At 52.3% G+C, this 23,841-nt stretch overlaps 1 pseudogene; it reads right to left on the bottom strand.

The window, feature by feature from the left end:
• Nucleotides 1-4,846: 4,846 nt before the first annotated feature.
• Nucleotides 4,847-23,841, bottom strand: part of LOC135886339 (mast cell protease 1A-like) — a 59,410-nt pseudogene continuing 40,415 nt past the window's right edge.

Raw genomic sequence — 23,841 nt, 5'->3', positions numbered from 1 at the left:
AAGCTTATGCTCCAATACATCTATTAGTCTTAAAGGTGCCACAGGACTCTCTGTTGCTTTTTACAGATCCAGACTAACACGGCTACCCCTCTGATACAAGACAGGAAGTGAAATTAAGAAGTAATATGGTGAAGGGGCTGAGGGACTGGGGGCCTAGGATCACCTGGCTGAGGTGCTATGAGTTGGGGAGCAGTGTGGCCTAGTAGCTAGAACAGCAGCCTGCGCCTCACAACACATGGGTTCTGTTCCCAGCTCTGCAGTTGGGTGACCTTCTGCAAGTCATGGTCCCGCTCTGTGCCTCAGTTTCCCCATCTGAAGCTAATGATCTCAACTGCCTTGTAGATCTGCTGAACAGAAGAGCTAGAGGCCCAGATCCCCAAAGGTATCTAGGCTCCCAGTGATTTCAATGGGAGTTTTGCACCCAAACACTTCTGAGGATCTGGGACTAGACTTTCTGATTCTGCACTAATTTTGTTTATGACTCAACCCAGCTTCCCCTCACCCCACCCGCACCCCAATATCCTCCCACAACCCTGGATCATTTGCACATGCAGCATCCTCTCTACAGATCAGTGAAGGAAAAGGAAGCACACATTGTTTAAACAAGATGGTTTTTGTTCAAGAAATGGCTTTTTTCTCCCCTCAAGTGACATTTGTTTTTCAAACAGGTGTCCGTTTTCAATATTTTCCAAATATCTGGAAATACACAATTCTTCATTTTGTCCCAGTATATCTCAGCGATGCTTTCCAGGTTTCTTCCATTTGGGTTTTTCTGACCACCCGTCAGTATCAAAATAATAACTAATAAATAACACATCATTAAATACTTGTGTGTGAGGAAAGGAAAGAGGAAAAAAAAAGAAAAGAAAATACTGAAAACAAATAAAAGTTGAGTCCAGTTCAAAAAATAAAATATTCAAAATTTCAATGTTCGTTACACAATCATTTCAGTTTTCAATGTGCTGTTGTCATGGGCTGTTTAATTCGACTAGCCACACTATATGGTGATAGGTTCGGCATCTGAGCCACATGACCCCATTCCTGCTCTCTGATTTGGTGAAGGATCTTTTTTTTTAAGACAGCCATTGAAACTCTGGAGCTAGGAATTTTAATGGTAGCAAACCCTTGAAGAAGGTAATGGACATAAAATGATCCACATTTGTAGCAGGCCTATGGAATTCCAGAGAAAATTCTATGCTTGTGTAAGAGGGAGAGTGATCCTGCTCTGACATTCTATACCTTGGGGGAGTGCCCTGTAACCCCCATATCTCTCATTTACATATAATTGTGATCTTGCATATAAAGCATGTCATGTGAGGTATCAGGGGAAAGGTTATGATCTGGTGAAAGTCCTTTTTCTCTTTAAATATGTATATCATTAATGCGTATGAAGTTATGAGATTGTGTAGTATGGCTTTCAGTAAAACATGCTGTAAGTTGGGGTATCGGCCAGATATTAGCTCCCCAGAGACAACAGCAAGGAAAGTAGCCAACGCCTGGGCGGGGTGTCAAACAACCCATCAACAGCCATTGTCCAGCAAGGGAACAACAATGCAATGATTCACCTGCATGGGGCCACATCAGGGGAATTGTTCAACCTTGCCTGGGAACTCAGCAAGGCCCTCAGACATGCCTGGACTTGTGCTCCCCAAGCACATGGGACTAAGGGTATAAAATAGAACAGCCAGCTCCAGTGGGGAGAGATTTAGCTCCTGGGCTGAGGCCAGAACTCAATGGGATGGGTGGGGGGGGATTCTCTGACATGTTCTATGCAGGCTCAGACTGGTCATACTAGTTCCTTCTGGCCTTAACATCTGTGCATCTATCACAGACACTCAGGGTCTAGTCCACGTCCCAGCCTGTACCCTGTCTCCTGGCAGTGACTCCCTGAGCGTGCTGGACCTCAAGGACCCATCCAGCTTCACAGGGGCAAGCCTGTGGCCTCCACAACTCTGAGATTGGCCTTGGGGAAGCAGCGACCCATGTCTCTCTCCATAGCTCCCTGCCGTGAGGACAGCCAAGCCAGACTCCTAAGGGAGACGTTATCCCCCCCATAGGGTACAGTTCTCTGCTGTGACATCTGGCTGCCTGTTCAAAACAAGGGAACCATCGATCAGTCACCCGGCACAGAGCATCTGCAAGTGCTTGGGTCAGCACAGAGAGACAAAACCCACGCCGTCCTGCTCCTTCTTGCTCCCTGTCCCTTCGTCTCTCTGTCCCCACATGGGCTCCCCTGTGTCTGTGAACCCTGCTCATCTTAACACAGACCCCAGACCCCTCTGCTCTTTGTTCTCTTGATACAATCCCGTGCTCAGCTGCCTCTTCTCGGTGGTATTCTGTCTCAGCGGGGTTGGCCGTTCCTGGCCAGACAGTCATAGTGGCTCTATGGCTCGAATACCTGGCCTGATCACCCATGTCCCATGGAGCAAATCAATTCCACCCGCAAGGGGGAGTGATGTCAAGGGGATTGGGTCACACAGAGACAGACCGCCCAACAGTTCCACAGCTCCTGTCCTCCGGGGCTGGCTGGGCTTGGATCCCCACTCTGGGCATAGCCTCCTGGCACATGGGGTCACAGCGCCACTCACTCAAATTTGGCCTGACCCTCCCCCTCCCCATCAGCAATGCAGCAGCTACTCTGGATTTCGAGGCTTGGGGAGTTCATTCATTTCCCAGGAAGGCAACCCTTGGAGTTTGTTACCTTCATTTTTATTCATTGCAGGGTGTGGTAAATGAGGGGGTGGGGGTGGGGAAGGTAGCACCCTTTTATGGACACCCAACCAGTCAGTTAGCTATAAAAATCCTTCTTAGCAGCTGTTCTCTACTTGCCCTACCTGTAAAGGGTTAAGAAGTCTCACTGACATGCTTAGGTAAGAGGAATTGAGTTGGCACTTGGCCAAAAGAGCCAATGGGAAGACTAGAAACTTTTAAAATTGGGGAAAAAAAACTTCCCCTCTGGGGCTGTTTGTTGTTCTCTGGGCTGGAGAGACAGAGCAGCAGCTATGCTGTAAGAAGCTTGGGCCAGGTATGAAAATTCATCAATATTCATACCTAAAATTACTCATTTGGAACTACAGATATATAAGTAGAACAGGAAATGGTTAGTTAGACGCGATCAGGTTCATCTCTTTATTTTGGGTTTGTGGATTCCTCTGTCCTAAACACAGATGCTTTTGTTTTCTTTTGTAACCTTTAAGCTGGACCCCAAGAAAGCCATTCTTTGTGTTTAATCCTTTTCAGTTGCTCTTTTAATATCTAGCAACAGCCTGATTTTCCAGATGTGTTTTCTTTCTTTTTTTAATCACATTTACCTTTTTTAAGAACAGGATTGGATTCCTGTGCCTTAGGAGTGAAGGGGTCTGGGCATGTGTTATTCATTAGCTACTAAGAGGAACAGAGGGTTCCAGGTTCAGCTGGTGGCAACAGCTGATTTCTTTTTCTTTTCCTTTTCTCGGCTCTTCCCGGAGGAGGGGTGAAAGGCCTTGAGGATACCCCACAGGAAGGAATTCCCAAGGGCGGCTTCCTGGACTCTCAAATGCGTTCTGCACTTGGGTGGTGGCAGCACTACAACCCAAGGCCAGGGGCATATGTACCCTTGGGAGTATAACAGAAGCCCGGAGTGGCAAGTATTATTTTTTTAAAGTCCTTGTGGGCCCCCACCTTCTGCACTCAAAGTGCCAGAGCGGGGAATCAGCCCAGACACCAGGGGTACAAAGCAAAGAGCAAAAAGAACCAGTAGGCATAGTGTGGTGGGGGAGGGGATGGAAAGAACGAGGGCCTAGCGATCAGTCATTTCATTTTCAGGTGGTTCAGGGGCAAGCACGCTCCCCGGCTCAATGTGAGTTAAACTAAGATCTTTGGGGCAGGGAGAGTCTTTCTGTTCTATGCGTGTACAGCGCCTGGTGCATTGGGGTCCTGGGATATGACTCGGGCTCCCACAACAGAAATAACCAATGCTAGTAATAATAACACAGATCCACATCAGTTTAAAAGTGGTGTCATTGGTCTATCCAGCACTCGGGAGGCCTTCTCTACATGGGAAAGTGGCCACAACTTGACTTTAATCAGTTTTAAACCCACGGTGTGGGTGCTTGGATGCTGGGGAAGTTGTGTGTGTGTGTGTGGGGCGGGGTGTCAGCAAGTCAGACTGAATGAGGACAACAGTCCCTTCATGGAGTTCATGGAGGATAGTTCCATCAATGGCTATTAGCCAAGATGGCCAAGGTTGCAACCCCATGCTGTGGGAGTCCCTAAACCTCTGACTATCAGAAACTGGAATGGATAACTGGGGATGGATCACTTGATAATTGTCCTGTTCTGTTCATTCACTCTGAAGCATCTGGCACTGTTGGAAGGCAGTACACTGGGCTAGATGGACCACTGGTCTGACCCAGTTTGGCCCAGTTTGTTATGTTCTGGCTTTAAAAGTTATGGATCTGTGAATTTTGGTTTCCAAGTGGCTTATTTTGGTTTAGCTGAAACCTGTTTGCTAATGATTTAGCTAAACCAAAATCAGAATGTCCACATGAGGATCTGCACCAATTTAACGAAACCAACTTAAATTCACACCTTAGGTTACACAGAAGCAACTTGCTCATTTGGACAACACAAAGTAAATGGAGACAAATCAATCGTCCATCTACGTGGGATTTTGCACTGGTTTAACTAATTGACAGAAAAAGATGATTTAACCAATGCTGCCAATCCCAAGTATCCAGAAATCATGAAACTATGAGATTTTCTTTAAAAAGGTTGAGTTATAATCTATTTACCTTCGGGTGGAGGAGCTTTTGGGATTCATCATTTGAAGATTTTCTCGTGCACCAGTGCAAGAGGAACTAAAGGTCTAGATCATCTTTATCCTGGAGCCAACCACATCATGAGGGGCAGGCCAATGGGGAATGGAGCCTAGTATCCCTGAAGAGTAGCAGAAGTTGCAGAGGAGCTGGGAAGCTCTCCTTGAATGCGATAGCTTTTTCATCATTTTCTCTATCCAGGGGACGAAGTGGGAGACTCTTGTGTAGACTTCAGGAGGGGACATAGCATGAAAATTCCAAGAGGAAATGCCTTGGGCCACCCCATCACACACCAGGCCCCCCCCATAATCATCCTTCAAAAGAAAACAAGGAACAGGGTGAGGAACATCTGACGGAGCACTTTCCCCATGTCTTTATAGTGAGACACAATGGAGGTGACTCCCCTGGGCCGAGCTATTAGGAGATGTGCCCACTCACTCCCATTATGTACTTCTCCAGCAAATGTCCCCCCAGGCCCAGGCCCAAACCCAGCCCCATCACAGCTCCCTGAGAATTAGAACCATCCAAGGCCAAAGGAGATTTACCTCTAAGGTTCCTTCAAGGACTCCCATATCCCCAGTACAGAGCATTGATTTATAGTTATACTCCCTGCCAAAGTAAAGCCTGCAGAAGTTGTCCCCCTTCACTGGCAACTCCACCTCCATCAGCACATCTGAAGCTTTCTCAGTATCTGAGCTAGTAAGTCCTTGTGCCTGGCTCGACTTTCTGGTTTGCCTTGGGCAGCTTAATGGGTTTCACCCGGCCATTCATCTGTGCCAGGTGTTCAAGCTTCCAAGGGGAAAGTGGGAAAGGACACAAGGATCAGGGGAGGGGGAAAGAGAGAGAGGAGTGATGAGGAGGCCATAGAGGGGTATGGCCATGTGACAGCTGCAGCCCTCAAAGCAGTGTGAGGTCACTGGGGGTTGGGTGATGGGAGGGGGCGGTACCTGCAGCAGTGTGAGGTCATTGGGGCAGGGTGATGGGACAGGGGTGGTACCTGCAGCAGTGTGAGGTCACTGGAGGCAGGGTGATGTGGACAGTGCCTGCAGCAGTGTGAGGTCATTGGGGATAGGGGGATGGGATGGGGGTGGTACCTGCAACAGCATGATGTCATTTTCATCTGTCTCCTCTTTTTATTTTGGGTGGAGGATTCGTTGACATACTTGGATATGCTTCCTCCCTGGTTCATCTATTGAAATGCTGTGGGCCCCCGGCAGCATGGTGATGATGCTGTGAAAAAGGGGATGCAGGTGCTGCAGACAGGCCAATACTGTGGGTACAGTCATGGATCGTTAACATCGTTAAAGTGGGTGGGTGGAGACGCTGCCTGGCCCTCAGGATGAAGGTACACAAGCCAGTAGTCCAGGGCCTTTCCCCTGCTGTGTGTGTGGGGGTGCAGTTTTGAACTGGCCCCCGGGCAGGGGACTAGCTGGCTCAGAGTGAGGGGATCTTATATTTCTTACCCAGGGTTGCAGTTACAAAGAGCTGCCGTCACCACCACGTCCTCCCGGAGCAGGAACCCTCCACACATGTTTACTTCTTTTCCTCTTGTCTATATCTTCACGAAGGCCATGTAGGGTTTGGAGTGAGGCCAGGCTTCCCATCCCCCGATGATCTGCCCTGGTATAGATGCCAAGAGAGGGGATTAATTCAGCCAACTGGTGTACCTCTCCCCCAACCGAGATCAGAGTCCCCATTGTGGTGGGCGCTGCACAGACCCCAACTGATATCAGGGCCCCCATTGTGCCAGGCACTGCAGAGAAACAGTGAGAAATCCTGATCCACAGACAGGGCCGGCTCTGGCTTTTTGGCCGCCCCAAGAAAAAAAAAAAACCTGTGGCGCGGCCGGAGCCAGGGTGCAGGGGGACTCCCTGCGCTGCAGATGTGCCCCGGCTAGCGGGGGGAGGGGGAGGAAGCGGGGGGGAGAGAGAGAGAAGGGGGGCGGCCACGCGGCCCCGCCGCCTGCCGGGAGAGCTCTGCGCTGCTCCGGTCGCTTGGGAGGGAAGGACGCAGGCTGCCCTGCTGGGCTTGCTGCAGGGCGCTCCCGTCCTCTGTGCCGCTGCCCCCTATAGGGCGGCTGGAGCGGAACACCACCAAAAAAAAAAAAAGCCGCCGTGCCACCCTAGGATTGGGCGGCATGCCGCCTCCTACAAGCTTGCTCGGCTGGTGCCTGGAGCCGGCCCTGTCCACAGAGTTTTCGTAGACTCAGGACAGATCCTTGTCCCCGTTTCACACGCTGGGAAATCCAGGCACAATGGGAAAATGACTCACTCCAGATCACTGGTGCAGAGTGTGGTAGAAATAGAAAAAGAACCCAGGAGTCCTGATGCTCAGCCCCTGTCCCCACCCTCTAACCATTAGAACCCACTCCCTTCCCAGAGCCAGAAACTGAATCCAGGAGTCCTGGCTCCCAGCTGCTCCTGCTCTAACCACGCAGGTAGCACAAGTCTGCATTTCCTGTCTAGGAGTTAAGAACATAAGAGCGTCCATACGAGGTTAGACCAATGATTCCATCTAGCCCAGTATCTTGTCTTCCAACAGTGGCCAATGCCAGGTGCTTCAGAGGGAATGAACAGAACTGGTAATCATCAAGTGATTATCCCCTGTCCCCCATTTCCAGCTCCTGGCAAACAGAGACTAGGGACACCATCCCTGCCCATCCTGGCTAACAGCCATTGATGGACCTATCTTCCATGAATTTATCTAGTTCTTTTTTGACCCCCCCTTGTAGTCTTGGTCTTCACAACATCCTCTGACAAAGAGTTCCACAGGTTGACTGTGCGCTGTGTGAAGAAATACTTCCTTTTGTTTGTTTTAAACCTGCGGCCTATTAATTTCATTTGGTGACCCCTAGTTCTTTATTTACTTTCTCCACACTACTCATGATTTTATAGACCTCACATCTATCATATCCCCCATTAGTCGTTTCTTTTCCAAACTGAAATGATGCAGTCTTATTAATCTCTCCTCATATGAAAGCAGTTCCATACCCCTAATCATTTTTGTTGCCCTTTTCTGTACCTTTTCCAATTCCGATATATCTTTTTTGAGATGGGGCGACCACATCTGCATGCAGTATTGAAGATGTGGGTGTACCATGGATTTATATAGAGGTAATATGATATTTTCTATCTTATTATCTATCCCTTTCCTAATGATTTCCAGTATTCTGTTAGCCTTTTTGTCTGCCACTGCACATTGAGTGGATGTTTTCAGAGTTATTCACAATGACTCCAAGATCTCTTTATTAAGTTGACTGTTCACATCAGCCCTTATTGAGTTTCTGTGTGTCAGTTCCCTCTCAGGGGATTTATTATGCTAGCATCAACCCCCCCTCACCCTCACCCCTTAGCTCTCTGCCCCCAGACCCCACAATTCCCCAGCTGTGTCCTGGGCACACACCGATGCCCCCAAACCCTATGGCTTTGGGGCATCTCAGCTTTGTCCTGGGCACACAATGATAACCACGTGCAGACCGCACAGCCCTGAGGCTCGCCAGTTGCATCCTGGGCAAACACTGATAGCCCCCCAGGTCCCATGGCACCCCGTCTGGGTGATGGGGACACACTGATAGCGCTGGTGGAAGTATTTGACTCTGGGGAGGAGCCTGGGTTTGCAGACACCTCTGATAGTGCCAGGCTCTGCTCCCTATGGGGCTGGGGAGCCTATTCCCCATATACTCAACAGCCTGAGCCCTGGGGGGGGGGGGGGTTGGAGGAGGGAAACACCATGGGGAGCAGCAGCAGCAGCAGCATCCTCAGAGGGAGTCTGGGGAAGGAGACAATGCGTCTGCCTATGGGGTCACTTATAGACCTGGCCAAGGGAGAAGGAAGGGGAGGGGCTGGGTCCCCACAGGTGACGGTCTGCTCAGGGTAAACCCAGGGCTGGCTCCAGCATTTCTGCTGCCCCAAGCAAAAAAAAAAAAAAAAACGCGATCGCAGGCGGCAATTCGAAGAAAAAATAAAAAGCCGCGATCGCGATCGGCGGCGGCAGGTCCTTCGCTGCTAGAGGGAGCGAGGGACCTGCCGCCACCGAATTGCCGCACGTGCCGCCCTTCTCCCTTGGCCGCCCCAAGCACCTGCTTGTTAAGCTGGTGCCTGGAGCCGGCCCTGGGTAAACCACAGCCCCTGGATCCTTCCAGGGAGGAGTTCACACGTGGATTGTCTCTCACCAGCCACTCTGCAGAGCTAGCAGAAAGCAACCTGCTGGGGCTGTGCAGATCTGGGGCCCTGAACCCCAAGTGCTCTGCACATGGGGGCCACTATGCCCCCGCCCCCCACTCACCAGCCGGCGCCTCAGGGAACAGGAGTAGGAGCAGCATTGTCAGGGCGCAGCTGGGGCTCATCTGCCTGGGGGATGGGTTACAGGCCTGGCTGAGCAGCGGGGATGCAAGGCAGGAAACCTCAAGACCATGTGCTCTGGGGGTGTTAGTGGGTCTCAGCGCTTGGACATAACCCCCCCCCCAAAAAAAACACACCAGCTGGGGTGCGGAGGGTGGAAAAGGGGAGTCACTATCTGGGGTCTCTCAGCCTGAGTCCATTGCGGTGGGGCCATGGGCATTGCAGGGCTGTGCTCACCCTGGGCAGTGCCCTGCAGCCCTGCTGAGCGGGGGGAAGTAGCTCTGCAGCTAGGAGGAGGGGCCAGGCTGTGGTTAACCTGGCCTCATCTCAGCCTCTCTCTGCACCAGGAAGGCTGCTGTGTCCAGCTGGGACCAACACAAGCCGCAAGCTCACGGACTCACTTGCCTGGTGTCTTACAAAGCAACGCCCCACCCCCAGCCCCCAGCCAGCATCCAGGTGAAGGAGTTGGAGGAAGGTTCCTCTGCGGCCTGGTGCCTTCCACAGTTAGGCACTGGCCCAGCCTGGAACCGTGCACATCTGGGGTGGAGCTGAGCCTTGATGCACCTTACACATGAAGCCCTCCCTCTCCCTCCCCCACCCCAGGCTCTGTGCATGTGCCTGGTAGAGTATGTGGCTAGGGCTGAGACATTCACTGACACAGCTTTGCTGGCGTCTCCCTCCACGTGCCTGGATCAGAGCAGAGATGGGAGTCGGGGGGACACCTAAGGATGATGTTATCAACTGCCAGGTGGGGCCTTGGCCGTCTCCATTCCTAGAAACCGCACCACACAGGCTTGGGTTGAGGTGAGATCAGGCCCAGCTGCGCCATCCTCCCCCCCCCACACACACTGCTCTGCCCCAAAAGCCCTGCCCAGCTGGGGGCTGCCTGTCCTTGTGCTAGGCTCAGCTGTGGCCACACCTAGCTGGGACCCCGCTCTGCCCCTTGGCAGCTGTGCACTCCGGGGTACCCCGCACATCTGGAGCGGAGCTGGGGCAGGTGGCTCAGCAGTTAATAACGGACTCTGAGCTCTCACCCCGGCTTGTTGCTATTGTGGTGGGAGCGGTGGTTTGACCAAGACTCAGCTCAGCTTCTGACGCAAACCCGGCCCCTTGATCTGGCTCAGCTCCTCACCCTCCCTTGCAGTGTGGGTGTGAGCTGGGGAGAGAGACTTGGGTCAGGGAGATCAGATCCCTCCCGTCTGTGACAGCACTACTTCCCACAGACACCCGAATTGGGGATGGGGACAGAAACAATGAAGCTGATTCTCAGCCCACCTGAGCCAGCCAGTCTTGGATGGGAGCTAGAGGAGAAAGGCCCATGTCCTTCTCTGAGCCAGTCCCTCACCATGGGTCTAGGTTGCAGCCAGTGCCCCCTAGAGGGGAAAGGCCTCGTGTTTAATCCCTCCCCTCCCCCCTCCACCTGGAGCCAGCCATTCCTCGTCCTGGGGCTGGTTTGGAGCCAACACCCCAAGAGGGGAAAGACCCAGCATTTCCCACCCACCCTCATATCAAGGGTCGCTATGTAGTGTGAGGCTGGATCCCATGAGGAGCTGCTCCCATTGCACTGAGAGAGGAGCCGAGTGGACTCCGGTATTTACCGGCTCCTGGCCATACATCCTGGGGGGGCCCATTGCTTGTTCAGTGCATCTGAAAATCTCCCCATATCCCCCCATTGGGAGATGCTGGGCGCTGAGCTTCCATGGGCTGAGGATTGTAACGGGGGGTCAGGTGGTTAGGGGCCCAACCCCACTGAAAGTCCATGGGATTTAGACACCTCACTCTGCAGGTGGCTTTGAACATCCCAGCCTGTCTGTGTGTGATAGCAGCAGCCAGTTCTAAAGGCCCTGGAAGGAATTAAACACGGACAGAGGCTGAATGTCACTACATGCCATTGATGCCGGCAGAAGAAGTACAGGGAGTGAAATTAACAAGCAAACACAGGTGAAGGCACCAAGAGGGCTGAGGCTGCAGCAACGGGTAACACTGTCAGGGGATGGATGGATGGAGGGAGGAGGTGGGAGGCAGGGATGGAGACTTTCAAATGCATAGGGAGAGCAGGAGGAACAGATGACAGGATGGATTGATAGAAGGGTGTGGATGGGGAGGGAGAAAGGGAGGGATAGATAGAAGGGGTGGATGGACATGGAGGGTGTAATAGAAGGAGGGATCCTGAGACATGAGGCCTGCTATAAGGGGCCTGGTGTAAGGCCTAAGGCCTGAGCTAGAGTCAGGCCCTGCTGAGGTAAATATAAAGTTAGCAAGAGTCAGGCTACAGGCAAAAGTGAAGCCCTGTAACCAAGCAGATGTCTGCTTGCAGTTTCCCTATCTGATACATGAACTTGCCAAGCACAGGGCTGGCATGTCAAAAACACAAGCACTCCTAGGCACTAATATCCACATAAATACATTCCAGAAGGATCATGCTGGAACATCCCAATACAAGGTAAACACCCCCAATACATGTTAAACACACTTCCTGAAGATGATACATGGACACAGCAATCTCTCCTATAGATAAGGTCAGGATGACAGGGTGATGGATAGAGATGTTTTGAGCGAACCAACAGGGACACAACAAAGGGGGGTAACTAACCACAGCAGAGGGGCAATACGTAACTTGTTTGTATCAGTGTATAAAAGAGGGGTCACAGATGGGGTGTCCTTGTTCAGCTGAGGGGGGAGCAGAAATTTCCTCACTGATCTGAGTCCTTTGTCTCGGGCATACATGTGTTAGTGTACCTGTAGCACATATACGGCATTAATACCGTGCTTTGTCGGCAATAAACCTGGCTGAGCGCCTTCGCCACTGAACCGAGTCTGTGGTCTTCTTGGACAGTTTGATAGAAATCTGCTGTATGGACTACTTGTCTAGAGCTGGTGCAGTACACACAGCAAACACACACACAGCCAACAACTGATAACACTGGTGACCCCGACCGCTGATCTGGTAAGTAGGTGAGCTGCTGATCTGGTAAGTAGGTGAACTGCCCTCTGTAGGAATTGTGATCAAACATGGTAGAAAGTTACGAGCTAGGGAACCCCGTTATCCGCTCCATGCAAATTCTCACAGAGTTTGATGCCTTTCTCTCCTGGGGGTCCTCCACGCACAGCATACTGGATGGGGTGTTCTGCAGATATGGCTGAGACAAACACACACCCTTGCTCATGACCCTCAGTTTCACCTCCTGCAGCGTCGGGGATGGCTGGGTATTTGTCTTGCTACTAGTCTGGCCACAGCCAGCCACACTGCAAACAGCCCCCTCCTTCACCTCTCGCTGGGGCAGGGAGATGGTGACCACAGTCTGGGTCAGATTGGCCTTGTGCTTCAGCTGTGATGGGGGAGAGAGAGAAGGGAAATCAAACTCCTCTTGTGGGATGGATCCTGTCCTGGGGGGATGCGGCTAGATGGGACCAGGTGGGGCATCCCCATGACAACTGTGCAACACTGTGATGCCATGTGCCCACTGGGGGTGTGGTGATAGGATGGGGGCAGTACCTGCAACAGTGTGAGGTCACTGAGGGAAGGGTGATGGGATAGGGGTGGTACCTGCAGCAGTGTGAGGCCACTGGAGTCGGGGTGATCTGATGGGGGTGGTACCTGCAGCAACATGATGTCATTTTCATATGTCTCGTGGGAGATTCGGCAATGTTCCCAGAGATTCTGCCTCCCCAGTTCATCTATTTCAACATTGTGGGCCCCCAGCAGCCCAGTGATGGTACTGTGAAATACAAGGGGATGCAGGTGCTACAGACAGGCCAATACTGTAGATACAGTTCTGGGTCGTTAACCTTGTTAAAGTAGGTGGGTCTAACAGCTGTCTTGCCTCAGGATCAATGCACAGAAGGCATTATATGCTTGTTTATGTAATGAGGAAGCTGAATGACTAGAATCACCACCCATCACACAGGCCTGGCCTACATCTCAAATGTGCCTCACATCCCTGCCCAACATAGCGGTTCTGGCAACCCCTCAGTGTTGAGGTAGCTCTGTTGATGGAAGAACACCACTGTCGACATCGTTTGGGGAGGTGGTGTTCTCAAACCATCCGAAAAATCCTTTTTGTCAGAGTACGCTGCATCAGCTCTAGAGCGCTGGGCTGATACAGGCTGTGTCATGTAGACATAACCACAGGCACATCAGAGGAGTACAAACTGAGCCGTGTGACCCAAGGGGTTTCCCTAGGGACTGATGTAGTAAACACAGGGGATGGGGTGGGGCATTGACTGGTGGAGTTGTGCTTGTCTGACAGAAGCAGCAGAAAGACCAGAGAAGTTGCCAGAGAAGGCACCAGGCACATCCAAAGAAGCCTGTGAAGTGTGACTCTGCGCTAAAGCCTGGGGAGAGAGCTTTTGGCCACAGTGCTGGCTGAAAGAGGCTTGGGACTTGGAGTAAAGAAACAGTCACTTGTTTAATTCTGACTGCATTCAGAGAAACAGGAATTTGGACATTCTTTGTAAATAAACAGGATTGCATGAAAGAATATGCCAAATGCCACCAGCAATTTATCCTCCTAATGGAAACATCCTGCAAGCCCTCCACTCACTGCTTGGCTCAAAGGGGGTTACAATACCATTCCTGGAGCAGCAGATCAGGATCTCTATTGCCGACACCTTCTGTACCCAGCACAACAGTGCCTCAAGCCATTTCTGGCCCAAAATGACAAGAGGCCAGCCACAGGACAGAGACTGGCTGGCTCTCCACTTCATCCTCACTAATCAGAAACCCTTCACCACTTCCTTCTATCCCTATTTTCACAAAGGCAATGTAGGGTCCGGAGGGAGGCTGGGCTTCACATCCGCCGATGATCTCCCCTGGCAGAGAGACAGGGAGGGGAAAAACTCACCTGCTTTGGGACAACATGAGGCTGGAGAGTTTAACAAAGGACTTCTGTCCTATACCTCTCCTCATCCTCAACCCAGCCCTCTGCTGCCCCAGATCAGCCCCTCAACCCAGCCAGCCCAGTTTCCCTGCCTCCTCCTCCTGGATCAGCCCCTCGGCCCAGATAATGTGGAGATCACTGACAATCCCCTCCCACCCCACTGAGGTCACTGGAGAATCCCATTGAGACCAGTGGTTCTGGAGCACTGTTGTAATCCTGCCCCACATGTCCCAGGTCAGACCTGCCCCTCACCCACCGGCCATGGGAGTTTTGGTCTTTCCAGACCCACCTTGCCCTTGCAACACCCGCCCCATTAATCAGCTGTCAGCGCAATCTCTCTGGCAGGGCCCCCAGCAGCGTACAACTGGGGGAAGCAGATCTATGCCAAGCCCTGGAGGTGCCCAGCTCTGCCCAGCTACCAGAATGGCCCCTTGGGGCACAGACAGGTTAGGGCAGCCCCGAGGTCGCTGTGCCCTGCACAGATGGCCAGAGGAGTCAGCTGCGTTCGGCGCACGCCTGTGCTGGCTTCTGGTGCAGGAAGAGCCGGTCTCCACCCGGGGCTGCAAATCTGGGTGGGTTCCCATAGGAGCTGATGCAATGGCCTCCCAGCTCTTTGGTTGACCCCAGCCCTAGAGCACAGTCCTTGAGCTAAAGGTGCGAGGCTGTTAGCCAGCAGCAGTAGGAGGTTGTTATCCTGCATGTGGCCTCAAGGGGATGTCACACACACGATCAGGGGCTGCTGTTCATTGGTGGGAAGCTTCCCTAATGCAGACAGGATCCCCATAGATCTGTGGAAACAGCTTCCCCCCCTCTACTCCCCACCTCACTGGCCCACAGATGCCTCGGCCGTGGGGCACCCCACGAGGGGGCTGGGGAGATGGCGAGGAGAAGCTGAGCCACCCAGGATTACTGTACTGGGGAAGCAGCCTCAGGCCCTTCCATCGAGCCATGGGCAGGCTGTGCTCCCTATGAGGTCCCCCATACTTACCAGCCCGAGCCCTGGGGGGCAGGAGAATGGCCACAGGGAGCTGAAGTAGCAGCAGCATCCTCTGCAGCAGAGCAGGGAAGGAGAAGGTGTTTCACACACAGCCCCGGGCATTTACAAACACGGGTGGGGAACAGGAAAGCTCAGTGTCAAACTCTCTGACATGTGGCTCTCTGGAGAGTTCCCCGCATGGGCTAGGTGGAGGGTCAGGACCAGCTGAGTCTGCACAGCTGGGCATCTTCTGGGGATGTTCAGCACCTGGAGCCCTGCACAGCTGGGGCTGGTCCATGCCCCATTGTACCCAGCTGGGGCCCAGCAGCCTCTGTCTCCATGAACATCTGGTGCTGAGCTAGGGGACATCAGTTCCCTGCTAACACCAGAGACACTAGAGTCTCTCCCTGCCTATTATAGTGGGGGCTGTGGTTAACCTGAACTCCTCTCAGCTGCGGATGGTAACCCAGCCCTTTGATCCTTCTCACATCTCCCCCCACCATGAGAGAGACAGGGGGAGGGGCTGAGGTCAGAGAGACCAAACACTGCACTTCAAGGCATCAGTGATAGAAGGGCCTCTCACACGTACCGTGCTGAGGCTGGGAAAATACAACCCACTGAGCCAGCCTGTTCTCTTCCCTGCGGCCAGATGGGAGATGGCGGCCTCTAGAGGGGAAAGGCCCTATGTCCCATTCCCTGCCCCTTCACCAAGCTAGGGTCAAAGGGCCATAGCTCCATTGGTGTCAATGGGGCCAGATCCCCACCTGGGGTGAGTGGGGTGTAGCAGAGCAACAATCCGCAGTGTAACTGTCAGCGGTTAGGGGGTCTCCCCTCCCAAGATGTGGGAGAACCCCCTGGTGTTTTTTACACCGATGGAGACAGACTGTTTAACGGGAATTGCCCTGAATACAGAGACGGAAACGCCGTGAAGGTGAAAAGGTTTCTATCATGTCAATGGTGCGATGCTGATAGAGCCGGAGATCTGATGGCCAGGATGGGCCATCAGACCATCTCTGCCCTCCCATACCACGCAGGCCAGAGCGCCCAGCCCAGGGGATCTAAATGACATTGTCTGGGAATTTCCCATTCAAATCCCTTTGGTGATTGGGCCCAGATCAGGCACGGAGATGTTTCTTCCAAGGGCTGGGCTGGATTCTCTGTCCCTGGCGATGTGTAACTCAATCGGGGACATTCACCCATGAAAGCTTATGCTCCAATACTTCTGTTAGTCTTAAAGGTGCCACAGGACCCTCTGTTGCTTTTTACAGATTCAGACTAACACGACTACCTCTCTGATACTCAATCCAGGACGTTTCTCTAACAGCTCTGCTCTAGTTCGAGACAGGATTAGCTCAGGGCCATCCCAGGACTGGGGCTACCCAGGGGTCAGACAGGATGAGCACATTGGCAACTTCTTGGCTTGGAATAGATGAATATGTCGAAGGAACGTTGATCTCATAATGCAGCAGGTCGGGGTGGGGGGACCCAGGGCATCTGAGAGTAACTCTGGGAATCTCTCTCATGTTTCTGGCTCAGACAAATCTGACCTTTAGCCAGACAGGGATCAGCCACACGGCATTGCCTGGTACTGGGGAGTGCTGGCCATCACCGCCCCTGATACCAGACAGAGAGAGCCAGATGGAGGGGAGTGTGGAGACACACAGATCAATTCTGTCTGTATCTGCTCCACGGTCCTCGATTTGGGGGTGGACATAATTCCAGCCCTGTAGGTGTTGCAGCCCCACACCCTGTAACCAGAGACCTGCCCTGCCCTAGTGGACCCAGTGACTGGCCCAAATAACCGAGGTCAGGAGGGAATTCAGCACTGGAGATGTTTTTATCAGGTCTATATGGATTACAGAAGACACAAGATGGGAGTTGAAATTAACAAGCAGTGCGGTGCAGGGGGTAGGAGGGCCACAGCACCTGGGACTGACTGACTGAGCTGCTGTGAGTTGTGGGGAAGCAGTGTGGTCTAGTAGTGGGACCACCAGCCTGCACCTCAGGACTCCAGGGTTTTGTTCCCAGCTCTGCTGCTGGGTGACCTTAGGCAATTCAACACCCAGCTCTGTACCTCAGTTTTCCCATTGGGGGCTAATGATCTTGACCACCCTTTATAAAGCACTTTGAGATCTCCTGGAGGGAAGAGCTAGAGCCCAGATCCTCACCGGTATTCAGGCTCCTGCTGATTTCAATGGGAGTTAGGCACCCAAACACCTCTGAGGATCCAGGCCTAGATGGTCTCATTTAGCTCTAATTTTGTTAATGGCTCAACCCATCTTCCCTGCATTCTGCCCACCGCCCCCATTATCCTCCCCAACTCTGGATCGTTCACACATGTGATGTCCAATCAACAGGCCAGTGGTGGAAAAGGTAGAGCAAATTGTTCAAACAAAACTGTTTATTTTCAAAAAATGATTTTTTTCCCCCCCTCAAGGGCCATTGGTTTTTCGAACATTTTCTATATCTTCCAAATAGTTGGAAATATACAATTCTTTCTTTTGTCCCAATGTATATCAGAGATGCTTTCCTGGTTCCCTTCCTTTGGATTTTTCCAACGTCCTGTCACTATCACAATAATAAATAATACATAATTAAATATCGGTGGAGTGGGAAGAGGAAAAAAGAATATAAAATACTGAAAATAAACAAAAGTTGGGTCCGACTCAAAACATGTAAAACAAAACATTTGAACTTGCAAATTTTTTCACACAACCATTTCAGTGTCCTATTCTCATGTGCTGTTTAATTCGACTAGCCACGCTTCGTGGTGATAGGTTGGCCATCTAAGCTACATGGACCCATTCCTGCTCTCTGGTTGGGTGAAGGAAAGATTTAAGCTAGCCAATGATGTACTGCAGTTAGGAATTTTGATGGTGGAAAACCCTTGATCATTTTAATATCAAATCCTTTCTTCAGCATTTGTAGATGTCCTATAGAATTCAACTGAGAAAATTCAACCCTTGCTGCAGAGTCCTCTCGGCTGATGTAAAACCCTGTACACCAGGGGGAATTCTAATGATTCAGGAGAAAAAGTTGTCACTGAATATTGTTCTGGGGTAATGGGGCATTTGGATCAGACAATCACAACACAAACAGAAAGACCTGAGGACATAAGTGAGGCAGATACAAAGTAAAAAGCCAGGCAGACACAACCTGGAAGAACAAGTGGGCCGGGCCACCGCTTCCCGCAACTCCCATTGGCCGGGAATGGTGAACCACAGCCACTGGGAGCTGCCAGCGGCCGTACCTGTAAACCCGTAAACAGTTTGAGGCCCAGGTGGTGGTTAACCCAGCCTCATCTCAGCATCTCTGTACACTGGGAGGTCTCTTGTGTCTGGTTGGGACCTTAACAAGCCACAGACTCACAGACTTGCTTGCCTTCTGTCTTGTAAAGCAAAATCCCTGCCCCCAACCCCCATCCAGGTGAAGAGGTTGGAAGAAGGTTCCATACTGCCTGGTACCTTCCACAGCTGGGGCTGCGGCACATTTGGTCACTGTCCCAGCCTGTAGCCATGCACATCTGGGGCAGAGCTGAGCCCTGATGCACCTTGCACAGCAATAGCTCTCTTCCGGTTCCGTGCACGTACCTGGTGGAGCATGTGGCTAGGGCTGAGAAATCTGCTGACACAGCTTTGCTGTCCTCTTCCTCTAGGTGCCTGGGTTGGAACAGAGATGGAGGTGTGAGGGACACCTCAGTTTGATGTTTTCACCGGCCAGGTGGAGCCTTGGCCATCTCCATTCCTGGAAACCCCACCACGCAGGCTGGGGAGGTGGGTGGGAGAGATCAGGCCCAGCTGGGTCACATGTACCCCTGACACAGCACTGCCCCAGGAGCCCTGCCCAGCTGGGAGCTACCTGTTGTGGTGCCAGGCACAGCTATGGCCACATAGAGCTGGGACCCTGCTTCCCCCACCCCTGCAGCAGATGTGCACCATTGTGTACTGTAAACATCTGGAGCGGAGCTGGGGGAGGTGGCTCAGCAGCTTACAACAGAGTCTGAGCTCTCGCCCAGGCTTGTTGCTACTGTGGTGGGAGCCGCAGTTTGACCAAGACTCAGCTCAGCTTCTGGTGGGAACCCGGCCCCTTGATGCTGCTCAGCTGACTGATCGTGCTGGCGGCTCTGCCTGTCTCCTACATTCAGGACCCTCTGCGACCACCATCACCTGGGAACCCCGACCAGTTCAAGCCTCATGGAGTGGGTGAGATCCCCCCTCTTTCTCTCTCTGTGTTTTCCTTTCTACCTTAGGTATTAACCTTTAATAATGTACGTTATGTTGGTTTAGCTCTCCTTGTGTAGTTATCACTATTATTCAATAAATAACTTTTATGGTTAACTTGGTTGCTTCTCTCTCTGTTGCTGAACTTTACTCTTTTGTGTTTTTAGCTTCCCCCATTCACTCTACAGCAACGCTTCTTGTACCTAAGCTAAAGATCCCTGCAGCGCCCAAAATACTGTGGGGTTTGCTCATCAAGTAGGTTACTGCCAGTACAATTGTGTTGGGGGAGTGGGGATAGGGACGTGCTGAATCTGGGACGCATAAGGGTAACAGCTTGAAAGTGCTGCTTGACCCAGTCCATGGAGCCCAGGGGCATATAAGGAGAGGTAGCTTGAAAGTGCTGCTTCCTCCAGCCCAGTGAGTCCAGAGACATATAAGGGGTCAGCTTGACAGTGCTGATTGACCCGGTCCGCTCACACTTGCTCTGTTAATGTATGTGTGGGTGTGTGGGTGTTCATCCGGTTCTGGGGCTGGAGTAACCCAGCCCTAGGGAGCCTAGGTCCTGCAGGATAGCTCCACTGGGAGGGGACTTGCAGAGGGAGAAGTAGAGCTTCATATGAAAACACAAGTGACACAAGCAGTACATTGATAGAATTACAGAACCCCTTTCCCCAGAAGAGTAACCCGAATAAATGAGCATACCCCAAAGAAATGGGCACATCTGGTAACACCCCTCCTTGTAGGGTGAGCTCCTGCCACGTCCCTCTCAGTGCCCTTGACAGCTGATCCACCTCCAAACCATAGCTCAAGTTCTCAGAACCCTCTCCTCCAGCCCCACCCAGGTAGGGCAGGGAGGGGACTCTTGCATGGGGGGCAGGAGGGATTCTGGCAGCAGTGAAGTGGGTTGCAGGGAGGTTGAGATCTTGCCCCAAGTCATCCGAGACACTAATGCTAAGCCACAGGATCGCAGCATCTAGTGTCAGTGGGGTTCACGTGGCTCAGACCAGACACCTGGGCTGGGGACCCGCCCCCATAGTACTGGTCGAGTGCGTGGCCCAGGGTGTTCACAGCCCCCTCCTCACCCCTCCCTGAGCCCAGCCTGGTTCCTCACCTGGAACAAAGCAGCAGCGCCCATCGGCCTCACTACTGCCTGAGTCCCAGGTGCTGCTGCTGTCCCCTGGGGAGTGGGCCAAGCTGCTGGTGCTGTGACAGGGATCCTCCACCTCCTGCCCTGGGGAGGCTGGAAGGTCCTCAGGGACTAGGCAGGGCGATGCCTCCTGCTGAGAATCAGGGTTGGGCTCTTGGGCCCGGTGCTTCCTACACAACAAGCCCCAGAGCCACCCTGCCCGGCTCCCCTTCTGGGCTGGGTCCTGCCTGCCCAGCCGCATCCTGGGCCAGCTCCATTTCGGCCTGGCTGGTGGCTCTCTCACCTCAGCACCTGCGCCGGGAGCGGCTTTCCTCTGCCAGAAGGCTGGGCACTTCCACCTCCTCGCTCAGCCGGGAGCTCCTTCCCCGCCAGCGGGGACAGAGAAGCCGCTTTGCTCTTGGGGAAGATGGCAGCTGCTTCCCTCAGGCTCTGGGGCCACCTGCAGAGCCTTCTTCCTGAACCTCCTCAGGAGCCTGGACAGCCTGGAACCGAGCGGGGAGCAGGCGTGAGTCTGGGGTCAAGGCAGCCTCTCACTAACCAGCCTTTTTGGTCCCTCCCCATCCCTGCCGAAGCCAGAGCCTGAATAAAGTGCTCTCAAATGAGCTCCAGACCAACAACAGTTCATGAACTGCGCGGAGACAATTAATGTAGAGAAGCAGGAAAATTCGTCAAACAGATGACTGGTTATGACTTATTTACTTGTTCTTAAAAGAGAACAAAAAGGACCTGAGTCTCCTCCCTCTCAATAACCCCCTGCTCAACCAATCAGGGTAGAGACTGAGGGGCGGGAGGCTGAGATTTCTCACCAGAGAGTCCAAAGGAAGGCCCAGGTCACCGGTAGGGATCACTGTCCGAGGACTATTTCAGCCTCACTTTCTTGGGTGGACCTCCCACAATGGGAGATGCAGAGCACACCCCGCAACACGCAACACACACACTCACACACACACACACAACCTCCTGGCGGTGGGAGGGGAACAGGAGAAAGGACAGAAGAAGTAAGAGATGAAGAGAAAGGAAGGAGGGATGGAGGAAAAGGTAAAACGAAAAGGACAAACCCTAATGTCCCCAGTGATTCCACGGGACAAAATCCCAGGTGGGGAATAAAATTCTGCCACCTTGAACTCGTGTTTTCCATGCCTGGAACTCAGCTGGCACCAGATGGATCAGACTGAACAGGTTACAAACCTCGCCGAGGCTCTTACCTTCTCAACAGGGATGTCTGTTTTCTAGTAAAATCAGTAAATGGAAAGGAGAAAACTCGAAAGAGGTTCCTCCTCGCATTCACCTACGTGATCCCTAATACTCTCTCAAAGAGAGACCTCGAGAAGGAGAATTGCTGAAGCTAAGCCACAGGGGTCTACGAGGTTTTCCTGGCTCTGTGCCCCTATCCTGCCTGGCTCATGTCAGCATCTCTCTGTGAGGTCACCATCTCCCTAACACCTTTGACCAATAGGCTGAGGTCCTGCAAAAGGCCTTTGTGATGTCACTGCCACACCCCCCCCTCCCCTGAAGTGCTATTGTCCTGCCGCTGACCAGACACTTTGAAGGTTTGAGCTACTCCCTGTGGATCACCCCACTCAATGAGTGTTCATTCTAGGAAGCAAGCCGGCTAGACAGTAAAACATCAGAGGCTGCTCCCAATGCTACACTCAGTTTTAACAAAATTAGTAGACTTTATGGCCAGAAGAGACCTTTAGAGCATCTAATCTAACCCCCTGCATATCATGGGCTTCCTGTATAGTACAATAGTTACTTTTTGGGCACACACATTCCAGATAGGCATCTAGTCTTCATTCAATGACATCAAGAGATGGAGAATCCACCACTTTCCCTTTTAGTGAGTGCCAGGGGGCTCCATTTCCCCTTCCACTAGCTCCCCATTTACAGTGAGCCAGAGCAGTACCTGCAGCAGGGAGCGGGAGTTGCTGGTGGCCTCAGAGGCACAGCCCCTGCAGTGCCTCAGGCACCTGGCGCAAGTGCCGGATGATGCGGAGCTGGTGCATCACTTTCGCCGTGACGTCCTCCTGCTGCAAGGGAATGAGAACCTGTCAGAGACTCAAACGCCCCGAGGAATCAGGGGGAATTAAGGGCACCTGGAACCAGCAGTATTTCCACCCAGCACCTGCCCACCACTGAGGGATGAATTCACCTCCTGAACCCCAGAATGGAGTCTTCTTGTACTTTCTAGTAACCTCCAGTGCCAACCCCCCTCCTTGTAGGGTGAGCTCCTGCTACCTCCCCCTCAGTGCCTTTGACAGCTGTTCCACCTCCAAACCACAGCTCAAGTTCTCAGAACCCTCTTCTCCACCCCCACCCAGGTTGGGCAGGGAGGCGGCTCTAGCAGGGCGGGCAGGAGGGATTCTGGTAGCAGTGAAGTGGGTTGCGGGGAGGTTGAGATCTTGCCCCAAGTCATCCCAGACACTAATGCTAAGCCACAGGATGGCAGCATCTAGTGTCAGTGGAGTCCAAGCACTATTTCAATCCCACAGTTTTGGATGAACTTCCCACAAGGGGAGGTGAAGAGCACCCCCAGCAACACACACACACACCACTCCTGGTGGTGGGAGGGGAACAGGAGAAAGGACAAAAGAAGTAAGAGATGAAGAGAAAGGAAGGAGGGATGGAGGAAAAGGTAAAACGAAAAGGACAAATCCTAATGTCCCCAGTGATTCTATGGGAAAAAATCCCAGGGAGGGAATAAAATTCTGCCACCTTAAACTAGTGTTTTCCATGCCTAGAATTCAGCTGGAACCAGATGGATCAGACTAAGCAGGTTCCAAAACATCTTGGAGGCTCTTACCTTCTAAACAGGGATGTCTGTTTTCTAGTAAAATCAGTAAAAGGAAAGGAGAAAACTTGAAAGAGGCTCCTGCTCGCACTCACATACGTGAACCCTAATACTCTCTCAGTCCTCAAAGAGAGACTTCGAGAAGGAGACTTGCTGAAGCAAAGCCACAGGGGTCTCTGAGGTTTCCCTGGCCCTGCGCCCCTGTCCTGCCTGGCTGATGTCAGCATCGCTATGTGAGGTCACCACCTCCCTAACACCTTTGACCAATAGGCTGAGGTCCTGCAAAAGGCCTTTGTGATGTCAGTGCCACACCCTCCCATCCCCTGAAGTGCTAATGTCCTGCTGCTGGCCTGACACTTTGAAGGTTTGAGCTACTCTCTGTGGATCACCCCACTCAATGCGTGTTCATTCTAGGAAGCAAGCCGGCTAGACAGTAAAACATCAGAGGCTGCTCCCAATGCTACACTCAGTTTTTCCAAAACTAGTAGACTTTATGGCCAGAAGAGACCTTTAGAGCATCTAATCTAACCCCCTGCATGATCACGGGCTTTCTGTATAGTACAATAGTTACTTTTTGGGCACACACATTCCAGAAAGGCATCTAGTCTTCATTCAATGACATCAAGAGATGGAGAATCCACCACTTTCCCTTTTAGTGAGTGCCAGGGGGCTCCATTTCCCCTTCCACTAG

Source organism: Emys orbicularis, chromosome 12, assembly GCF_028017835.1.
Source record: "Emys orbicularis isolate rEmyOrb1 chromosome 12, rEmyOrb1.hap1, whole genome shotgun sequence".
NCBI lineage: Eukaryota > Metazoa > Chordata > Testudines > Emydidae > Emys > Emys orbicularis.
The sequence above is the reverse complement of the archived record's forward strand: the minus strand, read 5'-3'. Positions and strand labels throughout refer to the sequence as shown.